The sequence below is a fragment of the Hyperoodon ampullatus genome (assembly GCF_949752795.1).
Source record: "Hyperoodon ampullatus genome assembly, chromosome: 12".
NCBI lineage: Eukaryota > Metazoa > Chordata > Mammalia > Artiodactyla > Ziphiidae > Hyperoodon > Hyperoodon ampullatus.
In genome coordinates this window covers 39,624,637-39,637,566 of record NC_136925.1, presented here as the reverse complement: position 1 = coordinate 39,637,566, position 12,930 = coordinate 39,624,637, and the positions used below count along the sequence as shown (strand labels likewise).

Sequence of the window (12,930 nt, the reverse complement as noted above, 5' to 3'; positions counted from 1 at the left end):
TCAGATCCTTCATCTGAAATGCTGGCTGGCCTTTTTTTGTTTTTTTTCCTGGAGAACAATTAGTTAAGCGGGATGACATTACTAACAATGTGTCATATAAATCTTAAGTCTTGACCCAAACAGGTTTCTTGAGCAGCCAAATCTTTTCCTAAAAGTCCATCTCTTGCTGAAGCACTGTGTTTCTAAACAGGGTGTTTGTCCCATAGTGGCTCATCAGCTTGTGTTACAGCAGGCTTTCTCAGCCTGGGCACTGCTGACTTTGGGGCCTGGATAATTCTTTGCTATGGGGGGCTGTTTATGTTTAATGGCATTCCTTTCCTACTAGATACCAGAAGCACTTCCCCAGATACCACAAGCAAAAATGTTTCAACGTCCCCTGGGAGCAAAATGGCCCCCAGGTGAGAACCACTGTTACAAAGTGTTCACCACTTTAAAGCAGTATTTGTCTTTCTTGACCAGGGTAGTGGTTACACGGGTGACACTTTTATAACCGTTTGCTAAATGGTACAAATGTGTTTTGCGCACTTTTCTGTATATAAGTCATATTTCACAATAAATAAACGTTTCTAAAAAATCCCAAGCTGAGAACACTTTACAACTGAACAAGAAACAGAAACAATTATGTTCTTAATTTGACAACAGCAGGCAGACATACCAGTTCGGTTGTTAAAGGAACACTTACTGAGGGGCTACAACTGGCCAGGGTGCTAATGCTCACTGTGCAGGTGCTGTGCTATTTACAGACAAGAAACTGGCTTGGAGAAGCTGCCTTGGTCACAGCCAGTGAGGGGTGGAGTCAGGATTTGAACCCAGGATTACCCAGACCTGGAGTCCTTCCTACACCCATGCCTGTCACGTGGCCTGTTATTTACGAACCTCCTTCGCCTACCCTGCTTTCAGAGCAGTAAAGGAATTATCTCCTTTTAAATGTAAATATGTCACCAGGAGGGATTCTGATAAACACTAATTTATCAGATCTGTAGTCAGCAATAGCCTTAAGGAACTGGGACAAAGGGCAAAGGGCTGGGTTGGTTTTTCTCCAGGTGGGACCTGGGGGATGGGAGCAGCACTGAGCACTGTGTGTGGCCTAGAGAGAGTGGGTGACCCAGGACAAAGGACAAGACACTGGGGTTTGCCTGGGTCTGCTCTGCCAATACCAACTTGTTCCTGCTTGTTCCTGAAAAAGTTTTCCCTGGCCCTGGTGAAGAAGCAGCCAGGCTGCTGCTTTTGAAGCTGGGAATCATTTGCCAACATTAAGAAAGGATGGAGTCTAACACGATGCGCTGGCCCAGGAGAGCATTCACACCGGTGGGGGGGATAAACCTCAGCTGGGCAGTGTGCAACCAATCACAGCAGGTGGTCCAGTCAGGGGACCCACTCCTGCCCCCACCCCAACTGGAATGCTAATCCTTGGGTATATTTTGAATGCTGGGGTCTGGGGGAAATACACACAAACAAGGATAAGGCAAGGTGCTCTGAAGAGTTAGAATCGACTTGAGAAAACAAGGCTAATGCATGAGGGGACACAGCAAAGACAGAAAGGCTAATAAGGAAGAAGTTAGACACCCTAGGGGATTACGACTCCCAGCAAGAGAGCCAGGCAGCCTGCGTCACACTTCACTTAGCTTCTTTGTGACTCGATTAACTCATCTGTAAAATGGGGGGAATATTGTGTTGCAAAATTAAGACAAAACAGATAAAGCACTTCCCTGGTGGCTCAGTGGTTAAGAATCCACCTGCCAATGCAGGGGACATGGGTTTGATCCCTGGTCCGGGAAGATCCCACATGCTGCGGAGCAACTAAGCCCGTGCACCACAACTACTGAGCCTGCGCTCTAGAGCCCGTGCAATGAGAAGCCCGCGCACCGCAACAAAGAGTAGCCCCCGCTCACCGGAACTAGAGGAAGCGCCGTGCACAGCAACGAAGACCCAACACAGACAAAAATAAACAAAAATAAAAATAAATTCATTAAAAAAAAAAACAGGTAAAGCACAGATTGTGGTGAGTGATGATTCAGGTACTGTTTTGGGTTTTGTTTTTTTTTTTGGCTACACCACGTGGCTTGTGGGATCTCAGTTCTCTGACCAGAGATTGAACCCGGGCCACGAGAGCGACGAATCCCAACCACTAGACCATGAGGGAACTCCCCTCAGGCACTGTTAAGAACCCTTTACTATCAATAGAATGTTAGTAGCGTTAACCGTGGTAAGTTCAACCTTGAAAAATGAATGAAAGCAGAGATGTGGCGGGGAACACAGGTGGGTTGGCAGGGGGAAAAGGAGCATGTCTTGAGAAAGAGGACCTAGAGCAGTCCCTTTCCGTGGCCTGGGGTCACCTAGTTTGTGTCTGATCACCAGACAGTTCCCTAAAGAAGCCGAAGCCTGTAGGCCTTAAATCTAAACCAAACACACAAAGTTTCGTTACAATACTCCAGTCGCCCTTCGCATGAAACCAATGGTTACTTCATGTAATTCCCGATGGTGCAAGCCCCTCCCTGGGCTCTGGAAGGAGAGCAGTCCTCCACCCTGGCAACACCCAGCAGCAAAGCAGACCATTTTCCAACCAGGACAGAGGCTACTTCTGAGAATTAGGCTCCCTGAAGGAAAATTCCACTGTATTTTCTAAATTGAGGAATATGAGCTTTTCACACAAACTGATACAAGATTTCTGATTAAACACACTCTACACTAGTCTTACCTCTGAAAATTGTAATAATTACTATTACTACTGATAGTAGTAGCAGCAACTAATACACTGTGTTTATGATGCACCAGGCACTGTTCCAAGCACCTAGGTACACAAATTAACTAATGCACTAAAAGTGACAATTTGCAGTTCTTTAATTTGAACAAAACGTTCCCAATCTCCACAATCTGGATAGACACCTCCCTCATGCCCCAGACAGCAGTTATGGCCAATATTTTTGGACTTCCTGGTATTCCCTGGATTGTGCTCTTATTTGCACAAAAGTACATTAAGCAAGTCAGGAAAGACATTATCAGTGCTCTTAAATGACTTCATAAAGAATACGATAAATAACTGTATTCTATTGGTTAAATCATTACCGGGACTAATCAAGTTACCTCCTAAAATGTCACTGCCGTCTTCTGAAGGATGCTAGACTATTTTTTTCTCCTTTCTCCCTCTTCCTAGCTCTGCTGCTTTACCTCCACCTCTGATGTTTGTTTTTCTGGTTGGTCTAACTCAGAAGGCTTCTCTGACCCTGTGCCACCTCCACCTGTCCCCGCTGATTTGCTGACCAGATCCCTGGCTGCAGGTAAAAAAAAAAAAAAGCAGGTTTCCTTAGAGGTCCTCATTGTTCATAATTCAAATGACCTCTACCCACTGTCACATGTGGTCAAATCTGGGAAGACTGAGTGCTGTTTTTCTTGTTTGAAAAATTCCCTCAGGCCCCTTCCACTTCTAAAATTCTTTGATTCAAATATCTCTGTGGATCCTAACATGGCACGGATTATTAAGCCTGATGTGGGAAGAAGAAACTTTAGGCTTCAGGGCAGGAAGAGTTAACCCTGCTGCAGTACCTCTCTCCCTTCCTTCAGATGGAAAAAGGAGGGGGTGGTTCCTGGCAGCAGTGGTGCCAACTGAAGGATGGCATGCAGAATCAACAAACGGGCTGGCAGATTGCAGCACCAAACTTCCAGCAACTGCTATGCTTGCTGTTTCTGTCCTCTTTCTCAGGGTTGGCTAAGGCATCTTTTTTTTTCCTCCCCCCATCCTCTCTCTCAAATATATTCTCTGTGAATCGAGGTAATAGGCCAGAAGAGCAGCAGTCTCACAGGAGGCTGGCAACAGTGGTGTTTCCTTACTCCCACGCCAGTGCTTGTCTGGACTCATCTGGAATCCGGAACAAGGAGGTTGACCAAGAGGGCTTAGCAGGGCCCCTGAGCTCCCTGCGGGTGGCCTCTGCGCTGTGCAGAGTACTGCCCCTGGATGGTGTTACGGAGAGGTTGTTTATTGTTCCGCAGCCCAATCTATCTCAAGTCTACCAAACATCACTTAATTAAAATCCTGTAAAGATTTGAAAAATTAGGCAAAGGCCAAAATCATCAGTCTGTAGAGAAACAATGTGCAGAAAACGATTTCATCGAGGGGCCATTCTCCTTTGAGGTTCAGAGGCTCTCCTTTATTCTTAGACAACATCTGAGAACCACCTATAAATCAACACTGCACTTTTTATAGCCTTCTTATTAAACTGAACACAAAGTTGCATATTCATACCACAACTATGTAGTTTTGAAACAGCAAAATGAAGATGAATCAGGAGACAGAATCTTATTTTTCTTTTTAAAGAAGGCAGTCTAGTATAACCAGTTCATATCGACTCTAATTTTGCTTAAAATGGAATCAGCCCAGCAACAGCTCCGGCCAACCAGAGCTCAGACAGGTACACCTACTGGACAAAGCCTGACTCAACTGTGCATCCCAGGTATAGCCTGTGGGATGTTCTCTTTGGTTTAGCATAAGCTATGCCCTCATGAGCAAGCATGTTACTCAGTCTGAATGGGCTCCCCATGCCTGTAAATAAAATTAACTGGAACAAAACAAGGAGCAGCACACTGCTGAAAAGAGTGGTCTCGGTCAAGTGTCAGCAGCAGCCGCCGTGTTGACTGTTACTTTCCACGTGAGAAAGACTGGCCTAAAGTCAATGGAGGAGATTCCCCACTACTCAGAGATGTAGAAACTGAGGCTTCAAGAGGCTCCCTGGCCCCAAAGTCCCACACTGGTGAAGAGAAGAGGCAGGACTTGGACAATCACTTCTGTACTCACAGATGGACTCCAAAACCACCTGAGCGCACCTGCTCATCTTCCCCAGGCTCAGCCCCAGAGGCATCTTCCATTCCTCCCTATCTCACTCCCCTCAGCAACCAGTCACCAAGTTCCCTCCAACCTGTCATCTCAAAATCAACCCTGGCTCCCCCGTCTGTAGACTCTTGTCGGAGACCCTTGACGGGCTCCACCCTCTGCGACCAAGGTGAACTCCACTTCTTGAAGCGCAGCTCTTACATCATCCCCTTGCTCAAAAACATCCACTGCCTATTAAATGCCAAAGCCAGCATCTAATGCACCATCTGGCCCCATGTGACCACTTCTACATTGCCTCACGTTATTCCCCACCCACGGCCCACCAATGGGATCGCACTCCTCCCCCACTCCCACACCCTTCCTACCGTAGTACCTTAAAATAACCCTTAAAACAGCCCACGTACATCATGTTGACCATGGGGAAGGAAATATATCGAGCTGTCACAGAAAGAATCAACGATGTCCAGCAGACTCCATTACTTACTTGGGAGAGGACTACTTCTTCGAAGTCAAGGAAAACATTTGAGAAAGGTTTTCAAGAATGGGTTGAAACTGAAAGAGCTGTAAACGTACTTAAAATCAGAACCCTCTCTTAACCAGAAAATTAAACTAATCAAGGTGCCCTGTTTAAATCTGGGTTAAAAAGCTCTCATGCGGGGGCTTCCCTGGTGGCGCAGTGGTTGAGAGCCCGCCTGCTGATGCAGGGGACACGGGTTCGTGCCCCGGTCCGGGAAGATCCCACATGCCACGGAGCGGCTGGGCCCGTGAGCCATGGCCGCTGAGCCTGCGCGTCCGGAGCCTGTGCTCCACAACGGGAGAGGCCACAACAGTGAGAGGCCCGCGTACAAAAAAAAAAAAAAAAGCTCTCATGCGATCTGGATCTGAGAGCTCAATCAGGATTTGCAATTTGCAACATTTATCCAACTTCTCACCCTCAAACAAAACCCCAACATTAATTGAGCTTATAGGTGGCTTGAAGAACAGATACATTTTACCAATCGGGAAGACAGACTGCAGTGCTGCAGAAATGCTAATTAACCTTAGGCTACTGAAAGTGGGTCAATGGTTTGCTGAAGCGCTGAGCCATACAGAGCGGAAGAATCTGAGATGTTGGAGACTCAAAACCAGAATCTAAGTAGAAAATCATTTGAAAACCAGAAGAGATTATCCTTGATGCTTCCATCCACCTATCCATTCCGTCAACAATCGTTTACTAAGCGCCCACTGTATGCTTCTGAATGCGGCTATCACTCAAAAGCACCAGGGCGATGTTAGAATTTCACTGGGCTCAGTTCTTTTTTAAGTCAGCAGACATAAATCAGGCATTTGGGTTCCGTGCTGAGTGGGGGAAAGAGCCAGTTCCACAAGGGCAAAGCAGCAGGAGCTGGAAAGAATGAACAAGCTAAGGGCTTGTTGTGCTGCCCGCCCGGTCAGGGGTACAGACCAAGGCCAAGGCCGAAAAAAGGAGCCAGCTCAGCCAAACGCTCGCGGCACCCACTGGGAATGTGCCTGCAGAGGGGCCGGGAAGAGAGCCACAGGGCGCGCTCCTGCCAGGCAGGAGGCGGAGGGCAAGCGGGGAGCCAAGTCACCATATAAAGGCGCCAGGGGAAGGGGTGGAGGCGCCTCCCTCACCAATCCTCTCCGGCCCCACAGAGGATGGAGGGGAGGGAGAGAGAGGTCGCGCTATCTCTGGCCTGCTCCTTGGCTGTGGCTGCATTGGAGGTGAACAGCTCCAAAAAGGGCAGATGTTTTTGCTTTCAGCCTATACTCTCCAGACATTCCAGGTCTCGTTTTCGACATCACGCTGCCTGAGCGCTCCAAATCAGACAGTGTTCCTCATGGCTGGAGACAGCTGCTTGCCCAGAAAGAGCTCTAAACAGGATGAGAGAGGCATGACTTTAAAAGCAACACAAGCAAGGACATGTCAGGGGATTCCCAGACAGTGTTCTCTGAGGTGCTGATGATTGCCCTGCATTTGGAGGTTCTATTTAAAAAAAGAAACACAAGAAGTTGACCATATCTAAAAGTGGAGAGGGTTAGACAGACAGTTGTTCAATGGACACAAGTGATGGGAATGTAGCTAAAGGTTATTCCTTTTGGACTGTGACCTTTGCAAAATAGTGCCAGTCTTATAAGTCTTATTTAAGGCATTTTACCAGATCTCCTGCCCAGTAGATATTTATAGAAGAAATGGGGGAAAATCCTTCCACGTTTTTCCAAAAAAGCAAACCCAAACGTATTTTGCTGAGCTGCTAAATGTGGCAACGCTGACGTCAGAGGCACCTCCTGAGGCGGGTCTGCTTCACAAGGCTGCTATGGCCAGCCCCTGCCCATGCCTTCGACACTAGGCCCATCTGTTTGCACATTTGGTTGTACCAAACGCAGTTTATACCATAAAGCATACAATATGTGCTTATTTCTAAATGAGATTTGCCATTTAATTGAATTTCAGTCAGCATTCTAAATAGATGCTTTACTTAATGTTAGAGTCTAGCTTACAAACTGCACCCAGCTGACTGAAGTGCTGCATTTTTCGGTCTCAGGTTCTGTGTGTGTGGGAACTGGGAGTTACTAGTTGGACCGTGGATCTTGGACAAATCAACCTCCTAGACAGACATGAGCCAAAGAAGTTTCCCTTGTTCTCCTTGGGGAAGTCCTTCATTAGAGCTGGGAGGAGTGGATTCCTTTTCTCTGAGACTGTTGATAACTAGAAACCCTTGGCTTATACCACAGCCATCATATTCTGACATGCCCCCGTCACTGAAGGGCTGTGTGTGGAGAGGGGTGTTATAAACCAAACCATGCGTTATTTAAAATGAACAAATCGCCCTCGGACTTTATCTGTTGCAAACTTACACGGTTAAGATATGGCTATCTACTGAAATGTCGCAAAGCAGACATAAAGCTTGGTGGTTGTTTCACTGACAAATGAATCAACAGCAGCTCGTGCTTGTCTAGCTAACGGAGGATAACGAACCCTCCCTTCTGCAGCCAATTCAAGGGTCCCGAGGGCCCGTGCTCACCTTTCCCCGTAGCCCACTCTGACCGGTGCCTGAAGCCCCATCGGTGCGATGGCCTAGTTATCAAATTGGGTTTGGTCTCAGGATGACTTGTTTGGACACAAATCTGGCAGAGAAAATTCCTGGAAGGGTCTAATGACCCATCTCATTTTCTCTGGCTAAGAAAGTGCTCCTTAGCTATTGTTGCAAAAGGCACAAGGCATGTGGTTATCACCACTCGCTGGCGAAACCTACACCAACACCTGGCATGTCTTGCTAATTTGGTTCCTACTTTGTGAGGGAGATTCAGTTTCAGCCACATGCCTGTAGAGAAAGACTGACCCTGTGTGGCTGCTTTGTTTTAATCACTTTAAAATCTCTTGAGGTTTTGTAGAAAACCCTCTGCTGTCGATATGGGGGAAAATATTGTTTTCAGGAGCCACCTTAATAATTTATACCACAGGTTCTCAAACCTGCTCTTCATTTGAATCACCTGTGCAGCCTCTTAAAAACAGGTTCTTGAGCCCTGTCCCAGATCTGAATCAAGATCTCCCAGGTGGGGCCTGAGAACCTGTATTTTATTTTTTTATTAGAGTATACTTGCTTTACAATATTGTGTTAGTTTCTGCTGTACAGCAAAGTGAATCAGCCACACATATACATATATCTCCTCTTCCTTGGACTTCCTTCCCATTTAGGTCATCAGAGGGCACTGAGTAGAGTTCCCCTGTGAGAACCTGTATTTTTAAAGCTCCCCAAGTTTAGGAGACACTGATTCAAGTCAAGAAAGACATAGAAATCTCACCACCTTAATACCTACTAACTGTTCTTATAATATCATGTTTAAAAATAATATGAATCCATGTTCCTTGTAAGTAATTCCCACAACACAGATGTGTAGAAAATAAAAGTGAAAATGCTCCTCCTACCCTTCATTATCAACTGACTCAATAGAGACAGATTAAGGACTTACCAAAAAGACCCATTCTCATATGCTGAAGTCAGACTTTACCCTTGAAAAGAGATGAATATGAATAATGTAAAAAAAAAAAAACAGGAAAACAATTTTTACTTTTGACATTTTCTCAAACAATTTTGTTTGTTTTTTTCCTTTAATGGGAAACAACATCGGATGGGGGAGGAAATATGCTACTTCTCCCATCAGCCATCAGCTCTCGTACTACCCAGTTCCAAGCAGGATTTCCTCCCGGGTGGACTGTGGAAGTGGCTGGGCAGTTTCCTGCCAAGCTCCTCACCTGGTTGATAAAAAACACTTAAAGAGGTGTGTGTAGGTGACAGTTCATCTATTACAAGAGAGGATTTTTCTTTTTGTTTTTGTTTGTTTTAGATTTTTGTTTCTATGTTCTTTGAAAATATACTTAGCCATAACATGAACTATGATTCATGATTTATGTTATGGCTAAGGCCCAGATAAATGAAATCTCCCAATTGCCAATGTAGTCTTCAGACTTCTAAGACAAAGGCAACACTAACCTCTCAAAACAAAGTCTATAGACTCTTTCTGATTATTAATCCCTGGGTGATATCTGTGTACATTAAGAGACTATAAAGCCTCCGAAGTACGTATGTGTCCACAATCCAAGTTAGCCTAAGAGAAACATTTCCTAGAGCTGAAACAAAAATAGTTCCAGGAAGTAATAACTCTATTTTAAAAGTTGCTGGAGGACTGGTGTATGTTTCAAAGATCAGTTCAAAGCCTCAGCGTCCAAGTAAACCTCAGATGGAGCAAAGTTTGAGCCACCAAAGATTAATACACTCACATCAGAATGTCATGTGCGGTTTCTGAAAATCACTTTTATCTCTAGGCAAAGAGGAAAAACAAATCTTATCCAACTGGTCACCTGGGCCAAGGGGAACAGGAACCTAAGATGCTGTGCTGGTCCAAAGTAATTTAAGATCCATCATTTCTGTTTTGCCATTGTGTATGGCAGCCCACCAATGTGAAAAATGTGGGGAAAATTATTATTTCCTCCTCCAAAGTAGGAAGAAGAAAGTAAACATTTAAGGAAGAAGTACTAGACGACTAGAAAAAAAAATACTGTATAATACTTTACAGATTCCAAAGCATCTCACATACTCAAAATTCATTCTTTCAGCACTTTAATCATGAGTCTGTTATGCCAAGAGTCATCTCAGTTTATAAAGACAAAGATTGTGTCCTTAGGAAATCCCAACAGTGGGTGAGGTAGCCACGCAAATGATAACCATTTGGAGAATCACAGTAGAAATATTTACAAAGACCTATGAGAGCTTTTGGTTAGTGATTTTAGGAAATAGTTGGGACACATAACTACTTCCTTGTAGCCTGAACAATTTCCCTGCTCTTCTAAAATATTTTGGTTTTGAGGAAAATATGAATTATACATATTTTTTCTTACTAGAAAAAAATCAAAGATGGTTCAAAACTGTAGTATTTCATTCTTCTACATAAGTAAAAGACAATATAGCGTCAAAGTATAATTTTTAAAAAGTTAACATGGCTCTCATAGAAATATAAAATTAACACATTAAAAAAATTATTTAATGAGGGAAGCCAATACAGTGGTAAAGTGGGCTCCAAGAACAATCAAAGAACTGGGGGGGGGGGGAGCCGTTTACAGGCATTAAAAAGAATGTTAGAATTAAGATTACTAGGTTAGATACACACCTGGCTAATAGCCTAAAGGTAACAAAACATAACTTTGAGGTTATCTTGTCTACCAGAGAGAAATCTACAAATTAATGTGTAACTTTATAGTGTCTGGGTTCTAATCAAATAGTAAACAGCAAGTTTAAACAAAGATATATTCTCCTTGAGAATTAAGCCCCGCCCATTAATGCCCCAGAATGACTTTGTCAGGACATCTAGGCTCCTACCCCACACCCTAGTTCTAAGTTTTCATTAATTTTTCTTAATAATAGTGAAATGGTTGAGGTTAGGGACATACTGCTTGGGTCCTGAGCTCTGGCTATACTAACTGGGTGTGCTAGCTACATTAAAGTCTTCAAAATGATGCATGCAGTATGTAAAATTTTGGGATTGGCTTTTTTTCACTCAGCATAATTGGAGATTCGTCCAAGTTGTAGTGTGTATAAATAGTTCACTCTTTTTTATTGCTGAATAGTATTCCATGGTATGGATATTCCACAGTTTGTTTAGCCATTTATCCAGTGAAGGACATCTGGTTGTTTCTAGTTTTTGACTATTACATATAAAGCTGCTACAAACATTTTAAAAATAAAAATAAAATGAAGCACTGATGAGGGAAAAATTGGCTGGTCTTAGAAGGCTTCACAGAGAAGGGAACACGAGCGCTACATCTTGAAACATGAATTGGCTTTTGAAGATGAGAAGGGACAAGAGAAACTTCATCAGAGAGTCCCTCCAGCCTTTCTCACTAAGAACCTATTCATGTTCAATTTTTAGACTATTTAGGTGTTACTTTTAACAAGTTTGGTTATGAGGTTCCCCTGCTAATTGCAAATAATTGCAAAAGACAGTTAATGATTACCAAAGGCAAAGTTAACAACCACGGAAAGGGAGAGAGAAATCTACAAGAAGAAGACACAGACATTTAAAGAACCTTATCAATAGACTCATGCTCCCAATGTAGAACAAGTAACCTCTAGAGTAACAATTAATACCTGTAATATTGACCTTTGGCATCAAGAAGAGGTTAAATTATTTTTAATATCCTCTAAGAAGGCAAGGAAATATGCAATATATTTGAATATGATTTTACCACAATGATTAAAATAATTTTGGTGATTAAGGGGATAAATTACACATTTCCTTGATGGTTCTGAAAACAACATATTACTGTACTTAGTTTGCAAGGTGCTCTTTATTCTTCTTTGGACCAAAATAACTTTAACAGGAACACAAAATTAAAACATAAATCAATAGAGAAGAATATGGCCTTTAAACACCAATTTTGCTTTACAGACAACTATTGGTCCAAAGTGAAAAGTAGTTCAGTAAGAAGTGCGTTAAAATTTTATGCCAATTAAACTTTAAGACATTTAGTCCCTTGAGACAGAAAAAGCATATCCTTAACCATACTGACATCTCAAGTATCTAATATTAGCAGGATACCAGGACTTTTCACTGTTTATTAAATATGACCATCATCTAAGCTACAATCAGAGAAACAGTTATGTGCTCATAATGCCGTAAGACAACAGGGATATTTGTCAGTACTGAAATGATAGGTTTTCTTCCTTTTCAAACAAATTACAGGTTATGACATAACTTGAAATCAAACTGTAAAACAGAAGTGTTTTCTTTCATCCACATTTGAAAACATCTTCTCCGGTTATGTCTAATCTAAGTCATCCATGATCAAAACACCAAAGCAAAAGAGAAACAATGATGGTAAAATAATATTACAATTAAAACCCATAAAGGAATCCCATAAAACAAAATTACAAAATAAAATCCATAACTAAATCCCTTTTTAGATATAATATTGAAAAGTTTCTTTTAATGTTATAGCAAACTATCTTTTCTACCCTTTTAATTTTTTCCTTAAAAAAGAAAACTAGGACTAGGAGTGCCTAAGCTCCTATGGGGTTAATTCACTTGTCTAAAGATTAGGGTTCTGGTAATATATTGTACCAAAATCTAAATCAATAAATGCTTAATGGACACTTAAATTAACACTGTGACTACTTTAAGATACATTAATCAAATTCATTCTCCACCTGACACAGCAAATTCTTATACCAGGAAATCTTTCAAGGTATGTAATTTAAAGAAAATACAAAATACACAAGGGAAAGCATTTGTAATCCAAATACTCAGAATCAGGAACTCAAGTGCCTATTTGTGAATCAGTTTTTTAAAGTTTAATAGAAACATTAACACTTTAAGCAAAGTTTTATCATCTTTAAAATGTAGTAATGGTGTAATATGAGCACAGAAATTTCTCTAACATCTGTATAACCAAAAAGACACTAGTAACCATTTAATAAATAGCCGATAATAGTGTAAAATATGACAAATTTAGTCATTCTGAGCAGAAGTACTTGGCTGGGTAAGAATAAGTGCAATGCTGTTTGTGGCAAACAGGGATTATATTTTGAGATGGTTTTGATATGGTTAAT

At 42.5% G+C, this 12,930-nt stretch overlaps 1 protein-coding gene across 2 annotated transcripts in view; it reads right to left on the bottom strand.

Moving 5' to 3' along the window:
* ARMC2 (armadillo repeat containing 2) overlaps window positions 1–12,930 on the bottom strand; it is a gene marked incomplete at both ends in the record, with an annotated part of 98,923 nt that overhangs the window by 20,341 nt on the left and 65,652 nt on the right. The gene's annotated exons all lie outside the window — the stretch shown is intronic.